Genomic DNA, 7,897 nt, shown 5'->3' on the forward strand with positions numbered 1-7,897 from the left:
CAGAGACCCTCCTACTTACTTGTCTTTCTCCCCTACTTGACTTATGCCTCCTTAGGGACATGAATCTTTTCTGTCTTCTTCATATACTGTAGGGCCCGCTACAGTAGGGATATAGTACCTATCTGTTGAGGAAAAAAAAATAAGTAACATGTCATAGGTTAACACTGAGAAATATATTTTTAAGAGTGGATTTAAGGTGTTCATTGATGGATGAATGGATAAAGAAGATGTGATATATATATATATATGTATATATATATATATATACACATACATATATATATATATATATATATATATATATATATAATGGAGTATTACTCAGCAATCAAAAAGAATGAAATCTTGCCATTTGCAACTACGTGGATGGAACTAGAGGGTATTATGCTAAGCAAAATTAGTCCGAGAAAGACAAATATCATATGATTTCACTCATATGGGGAATTTAAGGTACAAAACAGATGAACATAAGGGAAGCAAACATAATATAAAAACAGGGAGGGTGACAAAACATAAGAGACTCTTAAATACAGAGAACAAGCAGAGGGTAGCTGGAGGGGTTGTGGGGAGGGATGGGCTAAATGGGTAAGGGGCATTAAGGAATCTACTCCAAAATCATTATTGCACTATACGCTAACTAACTTGGATGAAAATGAACAAACACATAAATTAATTAATTGAAAAATGGGGCGCCTGGGTGGCACAGTCGGTTAAGCGTCCGACTTCAGCCAGGTCACGATCTCGCGGTCCGTGAGTTCGAGCCCCACGTCAGGCTCTGGGCTGATGGCTCAGAGCCTGGAGCCTGTTTCCGATTCTGTGTCTCCCTCTCTCTCTGCCCCTCCCCCGTTCATGCTCTGTCTCTCTCTGTCCCAAAGATAAATAAACGTTGGAAAAAAAAAAAAAAGAAAAAAAAAAGATTGGATTTTAGGTAGTATGGTAAAGCAAGGGAGGAGAAAAAGCTTCATATTTTTCGGAAACTTTCAAAGGTATTATTCATGATCACTTGACTGTAGGTGTATGGGTAGGGACTTTATAAGCTTTCTACTAGATTTTCAGTATTGTGTAGACACACTCAGAGTAAAATGACAAATTATGAGGTCTTTACAGCAGTGCTTTTCATCTGGGATTTATGGGTAGATTTGGTGAGGGCCAAAAACTGAATACAAAAGTTCACATACAAATAGGTATCTCACTCAGGATATCTTTTTGAGAAAGGTTACAAGTAGCAGAAGTTCAAGTACAATTCACTTAAGTAACAAAGGGAATTTGATGGCAGGGTTTTGGTTTGGCTCATGGAGTCCAAGGATGACAAGTTCAGCCATGGTCCAGAAGGGCACAGCCAGAGGAGCTTTGGGTCTGGGGCCATGATCCATGCCTGCACAGAGATGCCTCATGTCCTGCTTCCTTGAGGACATATGATTGGCAGAATCGAAAGCACATCTGAAACTCTAGTCTCAGGGAAACCCAGAAAATGTAGTTTTTAATTTTCTAATTTCTACAGAACAGGAAACCCCCTGAAATAATGTTGCAAGAGATCGTGGGATTCTTTCTTTAAGTCCCTAGACTCAGCTTGAAAATCCTTCTCAACCGAGAACTGTGCCACCAATGGCGTGGGGTTGGATCTACAGGTAGCCATCTCTGCACATTATTGCGTTGCTCCCAGACTGATAGTGCATAGCTCTTACTTTTGTCAGGGAAAAAATAAGCAAAACTTAGAAATGGACAAAGTGATGGCTGCGCGTCCTTTCAAGGTCATATTGGAACATGGTTACAGCGTCATGTCCTATAATGGGTAACATAACTGTCTATTCCAAAAGGGCAACTTTTGCCCTTGCAAAAGTTGTTGCCCTTGCAACAAAAACTGCTTAAGATCAAACTGTCTTAACATCAGCCCATTCAAACCCATGTGTTCCAAGGCCCAGCAACTCATGTGGTTACAGATTTTGACACATGCTCACCTCATTCCTTGCCCAGACCAGCTTTCGAACCATCTGAGCCCAGCCTCCAAAGCCTCATATGCATGTAGCTTCTCTAACTTCCTTCTTTTAAGTCACCCCTGAAACTTTGTGAACATGGACCTCTCCCTTACTCGACAAGTTTAATGAACCCACTTTATGTGGGTTTATACGGTGGGAGCTTTGACAAAGTCTATATACACTTTGTATTGCTGTATAAGAAATGAAGAGTGGGAGGAAAGGACAAAACAAGAACGTCTCCAAATGCAACTTGAAGCAAGGTTCTATTAGTACAGGCTTCTTGGAATTAGCAATGAACCAACAAGAGTATCCTTCATCCTTGATTTGACAATAGGTCCGTGTTCGCGTTTGCGGTCAAACCACCGTAGACCCGTGGAAACTGCTGGAGAAGGAGAAACTGGGAACGTGTTAAATTTCAAGCGGCCGCAGTCTCTCTGGTAACTTCTTCCCAATTCTAGGTGGAATTCTAGGGGGAAGCGAGCAAGATAAGGAATGAGAAATGACCACTGAGTTAGTAGTTACGATGTCATCCATCTTTTCAGCAAAAACAGTGCGGGGGGAGGGGAGGCAGAAGGGATAGAGGAGGGAGAGTAGCGACAGTGACCGTGGGTCTCTGTTTCAAAAACCTTGGAGGTCGGCACTACTTTTGTTTGCTTGGGGCTTTTGCGCTTGCTTGTTTTTTGCTCTCTCTTGTCTAGTTTACTAATGCTGTTCTCCCAGCCTAAGTGCACATCCCCCGTGTGCAGGAGCTGTTCCCAGAACTGTGGACACAGAGGTGACAAGGGGCCTCCCTCCCTGTCCGCCAGAAGCAGGGATCTGAGTGTGACGCCCAAGCCCAACACAATGGGAATCACAGAAAATGATGAATGCCCGGGGAGGCTCCAGGTTATCCGAGGAGATTGGTTTTTAAAAATTCAAGAGGCTTCAACGTATTTATGTAGGAAGAGAAAAGTTAGAGTTATGTTAATGTGCTTTAGGGTTACTTTATAAAACTGAACCTTACCACATTAAACCAGAGGCAGCCATTGTCTTGAAGATTTTAAAGATCTTTTTACAGCTGGAAAGAGAAAGCCAATGTCTAGCTTTTAATCACCAAAATAGTCTCTGAAACCCATTTCAGAGGTTGTGGTTGAGAATGAAAGCAATCTATTCCCACACAGTTTACTACCCACCTTAATATGCCTTTACTATTCCAATGTTTTCATCAACAGGACTTAACTACCCCAGGAAACTCTTTATCTTCGGAAGATAAAAGTGTTACATAACTATTGTCTAGTTTGGAAAGCTTTGATTTAATGGAATGTCAGACTCCTCAACACCTCAACAGATAGCATCAAACACCTCACTGTTCTCTAAAACTTGATTGAAACCCGCACCTCATTGTGTCCATTAAGCCTAAACTTCTGTATCAGGTTATTACCTCGATCTGATCCATACTCAACCCTAATCAAGCCCTTGGATCAAAAGACCAGCCTTAAACCAGACCTGCCAAAAAAACCTCATAAATATGCCCTTATTTGGCCTTTGCCCTTCAGAGACGCTATAAGACTGTCCAGGTGGTGATCTCCCTTCTGCAATAAGCAGTAAGCTCAGTTTTGCTCAGCAGTTTATTCTGATGGTATTTTGGGAGAGCTGGTACTGGACGTAGGGTAAAAACCAATGCTTTTGATTTGCATGAGCCAGGGTTTTTGAGGAAAGATAAGGTTTTTGTAAATCAGAGTGTAGAACCTCAAAGGAGTTGGGAATAAGGTTTATTCACAAAAAGTGATTTCTTTTTTTTAATGTTTATTTATTTTTGACGGAGAGAGAGCTCACAAGAGCACATGCCAGGGAGGGGCAGAGAGAGAGGGGGACAGAGGATCTGAAGCAGGCTCCTTGGTGTCAGGGCAAGGCCCCACACGGGGCTCAAACTTGATCATGACCTGAGCAGAAGCCAGATGCTTAATCGTCTGAGCCACCCAGGTGTCCCCATAAAGAGTGATTTCTAAAGAGAAAAGAGGTAGAAACAGATGACCCCCTATGAGAATGGGATTAGGATTGCTCTGGTTTAGGAGATGGGCAGGCCGAGGGACTGCGGAAGGAGAAGAGGAAGCGAGAAAGAGGTAGTGGGACTTTGAGGACCTAGAGATACACGCGGAGAGGAGGTCTAGAGCGTCATTGTTGGTGGATCCAGTGAGCCTCACAGGCATTCTGCTTGTCTTGTTTGAGTTCCTTGACCCTGTCCAGTGGCAAAACACATCTGCACTTGTGACCGCCCACCTATTACATTTATGTACTAAGGCAAGTTTTCTTAAAATATGGTCAGAATCTCTGGTGAGCCCGAATCTGCCTTTTTAAAAAAACAAACACCCTAGGTTATGTTTTACACATTTGCTTTTAAGAAACAGTGTTCTAGGGGCTCAGTCAGTTAAGTGTTTGGCTCAGGTCCAGATCTCATGGTTCGTGAGTTCGAGCCCCGCGTTGAGCTCTGCACTGACAGCACAGAGCCTGCTTGGGATTCTCTCTCTCCCTCTCTCTCTTCCCCTCCCCTTCTTACTTTCTCTCTCTCAAAATAAACGAATAAACTTTATTTAAAAAAAAGAACCGATGTTCTTAGGGAAAGAGCAAGGACAGTGAAAAAGTTAAAATTACGTGTGAGAATTATTTTACTATTATAATATGGAGAATGCTTGTAATTATTCAAATTATGGCTTCTCAGAGATATTTATTTCTCTTATCAAGAAAAATGATCCAAAACATATAAACCAGGCAAAAAGATGACTGCATTTTCAATGTCATACAGCAGCCCTCTCCAACCAACCTGCTCCGGGACTACATGCCCTTGTTTGTCACGCTAATTTGTATTAATTAGTGTTCATAGTCTGTAAATTTACATGGAATCTTATAGATTTTTGTTCACTAGAGATTCCTAATAGAAATGACAACTCCAAAGGTTATGGTTTCATTGTCCTATAATTAGCAGTTTTGTTGCTAAATAAACTTATTTCAGCATGTTTTTCCTGCTTGAGTGTATATATACATATTATTACATATATTATACATATTACATATATTATATATATAATATACATATTTATAATATACATATTTATATAATATACATTTATATAAATATACAAATATGTATATTTTAATACACATATTTATAATATGTATATTATACATATAATATACATATTTATAATATGCATATTATACATATATATATGTATATATTCAGTTTCTCAAATGATCTTTGAACAAGCTTTGCTATGTCACAGGTCTCTTCATTAGAAATTAAGTAAATTTTTTACACACATTCATTCTTTCTTTTTTAAGTTTTTATTTTAATTCTAGTTGGTTAACAGTGTAATATTAGTTTCAAGCGTACAATATAGTGATTCAGCAATTCTGTACGTTACCCAGCACTCATCACAACAGGTGCACTCCTTAATTCCCATCACCAATTTCCCCCATCCGCCACCCACCCACCTCCCCTCTGGAAACCATCACTTTGTTATGTGTAGTTAAGAGTCTGTTTCTTGGTTTGCCTTTCTCTCTGTCTGTCTGTCTGTCTCTTTCTCATTCATTTTGTTTCTTAAATTCCACATGCACACACATTCATTCTGTATTTGGGAAGATCTGGGATCTAGCTGTTCCTTTAAAAGAATTTTCGCTCGCTCAGCTGTTGGCTCCATCCCGCACCCCACCTTCAGAAGGCCTTCTTCTTCTGGTTCCTGAGCTTTCCTGGGGGTCTGTGACATGCACCTGCTTACCTGTTACTGGTTTCCCACTTTGCAGGCACTTAGCCTTTTCTGCTTCATTATGTCATATGCCACTTGGCCATCCACCTTACAGCTTTCAGAATTTTGTTGTCATGTTAACTACATTTCAGTAATAAAGGTGTTTAAAAAAAATCAACTATTCTTCGGGGCACCTGGACGGCTCAGTCAGCTGAGCATCTGACTTTTGATTTCAGCTCAGGTCATGATCCCAGGGCTGTGGGATTGAGCCCCAAGTCAGACTCTGTGCTGAGTGTAGAGCCTTTTTAAGATTCTCTGTCTCTTTGTCTCTCTCTCTCTCCTTCCCTCTGCCCCTCTGCCCCTCTTTCCCGCTCCCACTCTCTCTCTCAAAAGTAAATAAAATAAAATAAAATAAAATAAAATAAAATAAAATAAAAATAAAAAATCAACTACACTTCAACAATAAACCTTTAAATATATTTACTTATTCATTTCTGAAAGAAAGAGAGAGAGAGGGCACAGGGGAGGGGCAGAGAGAGAGAAGGACAGAGGATTTGAAACAGGATCTACACTGACAGCAGTGAGCCTGATGCAGGGCTCAAGCTCACAAATGGTGAGATGACCTGAGCCCAAGTCGGACACTTAACCGACTGAGCCACCCAAGAGCCCCAACACTAAACTGTTAAAAAATGTTTACTTATTTATTTTTTGGGGGGAGGGGCAGAGAGAGAGGAGGACAGAGGATTTGAAGCAGGCTCTGCACTGACAGTAGTGAGCCCGATGTGTGGCTCAGACTCACAAACCAAGAGATCATGACCTGAACTGAAGCTGGACCCTCAGCCAAGTGAGGCACCCAGTGCCCCAACAATAAATTAAAAAAAATTTTTAATGTTTATTTATTTTTGAGAGAAAGAGAGACAGAGTGTGAGCAGGGGAGGGGCAGAGAGAGAGGGAGACACAGAATCCAAAGCAGGCTCCAGGCTCTGAGCTGTCAGTACAGAGCCCAACACAGGGCTCGAACTCATGAACCATGAGACCGTGACCTGAGCTGAAATCAGATGCCCAACTGACTGAGCCACCCAGGCGCCTCCCCACATAAATTTTTAAAAAGTTTGTTGTCAGATCTTTTCTGTTGTCTCTTCTCTAGGGCTTTTGGTTTCCTTGCAAGTTTGTGCCTTAAAAAATTTCCTGGGGCGCCTGGGTGGCGCAGTCGGTTAAGCGTCCGACTTCAGCCAGGTCACGATCTCGCGGTCCGTGAGTTCGAGCCCCGCGTCGGGCTCTGGGCTGATGGCTCAGAGCCTGGAGCCTGTTTCCGATTCTGTGTCTCCCTCTCTCTCTGCCCCTCCCCCGTTCATGCTCTGTCTCTCTCTGTCCCAAAAATAAATAAACGTTGAAAAAAAAAAAAATTAAAAAAAAAAAAATTTCCTTTCACAATCAGACAACACAAAGAAATAAAAGGCATCCAGATCGGCCAGGAGGAGGTCAAACTTTCACTCTTCACAGATGACAAGATACTCTATATGAAAAACCCAAAACATTCCACCGAAAAACTGCTGGAACTGATTCATGAATTCAGCAAAGTTGCAGGATATAAAATCAATGCACAGAAATCGGTTGCATTCCTATACCCTAACAATGAAGCGACAGAAAGAGAAATCAAGGAATCGATCCCATTTACGCACCCCAAACCATAAAATACCTAGGAATAAATCTAACCAAAGAGGGGAAAAATCTATACACTGAAAACTATAGAAAGCTTATGAAAGAAATTAAAGAAGACACAAAAAAATGGAAAAATATTCCATGCTCCTGAGTAGGAAGAACAAATATTGTTAAAATGTCAATATTACCCAAAGCAATCTACATATTCAATGCAATCCCTATCAAAATAACACCAGCATTCTTCACAGAGCCAGAATAAACAGTCCTAACATTTGTATGGAACAAGAAAAGACCCCGAATAGACAAAGCAATCTTGAAAAGAAAACCAAAGCAGGAAGCATCACAATCCCGGACTTCAAGCTGTATTACAAAGCTGTAATCATCAAGACAGTATGGTACTGGCCCGAGAACAGACACTCAGATCAATGGAACAGAATAGAGAACCCAGAAATGGACCCACAAACATATGGCAACTAATCTTTGACAAAGCAGGAAAGAATATCCAATGGAATAAAGACAGTCTCTTCAGCAAGTGGT

This window comes from Leopardus geoffroyi, chromosome X (assembly GCF_018350155.1).
Source record: "Leopardus geoffroyi isolate Oge1 chromosome X, O.geoffroyi_Oge1_pat1.0, whole genome shotgun sequence".
Classification (NCBI taxonomy): domain Eukaryota; kingdom Metazoa; phylum Chordata; class Mammalia; order Carnivora; family Felidae; genus Leopardus; species Leopardus geoffroyi.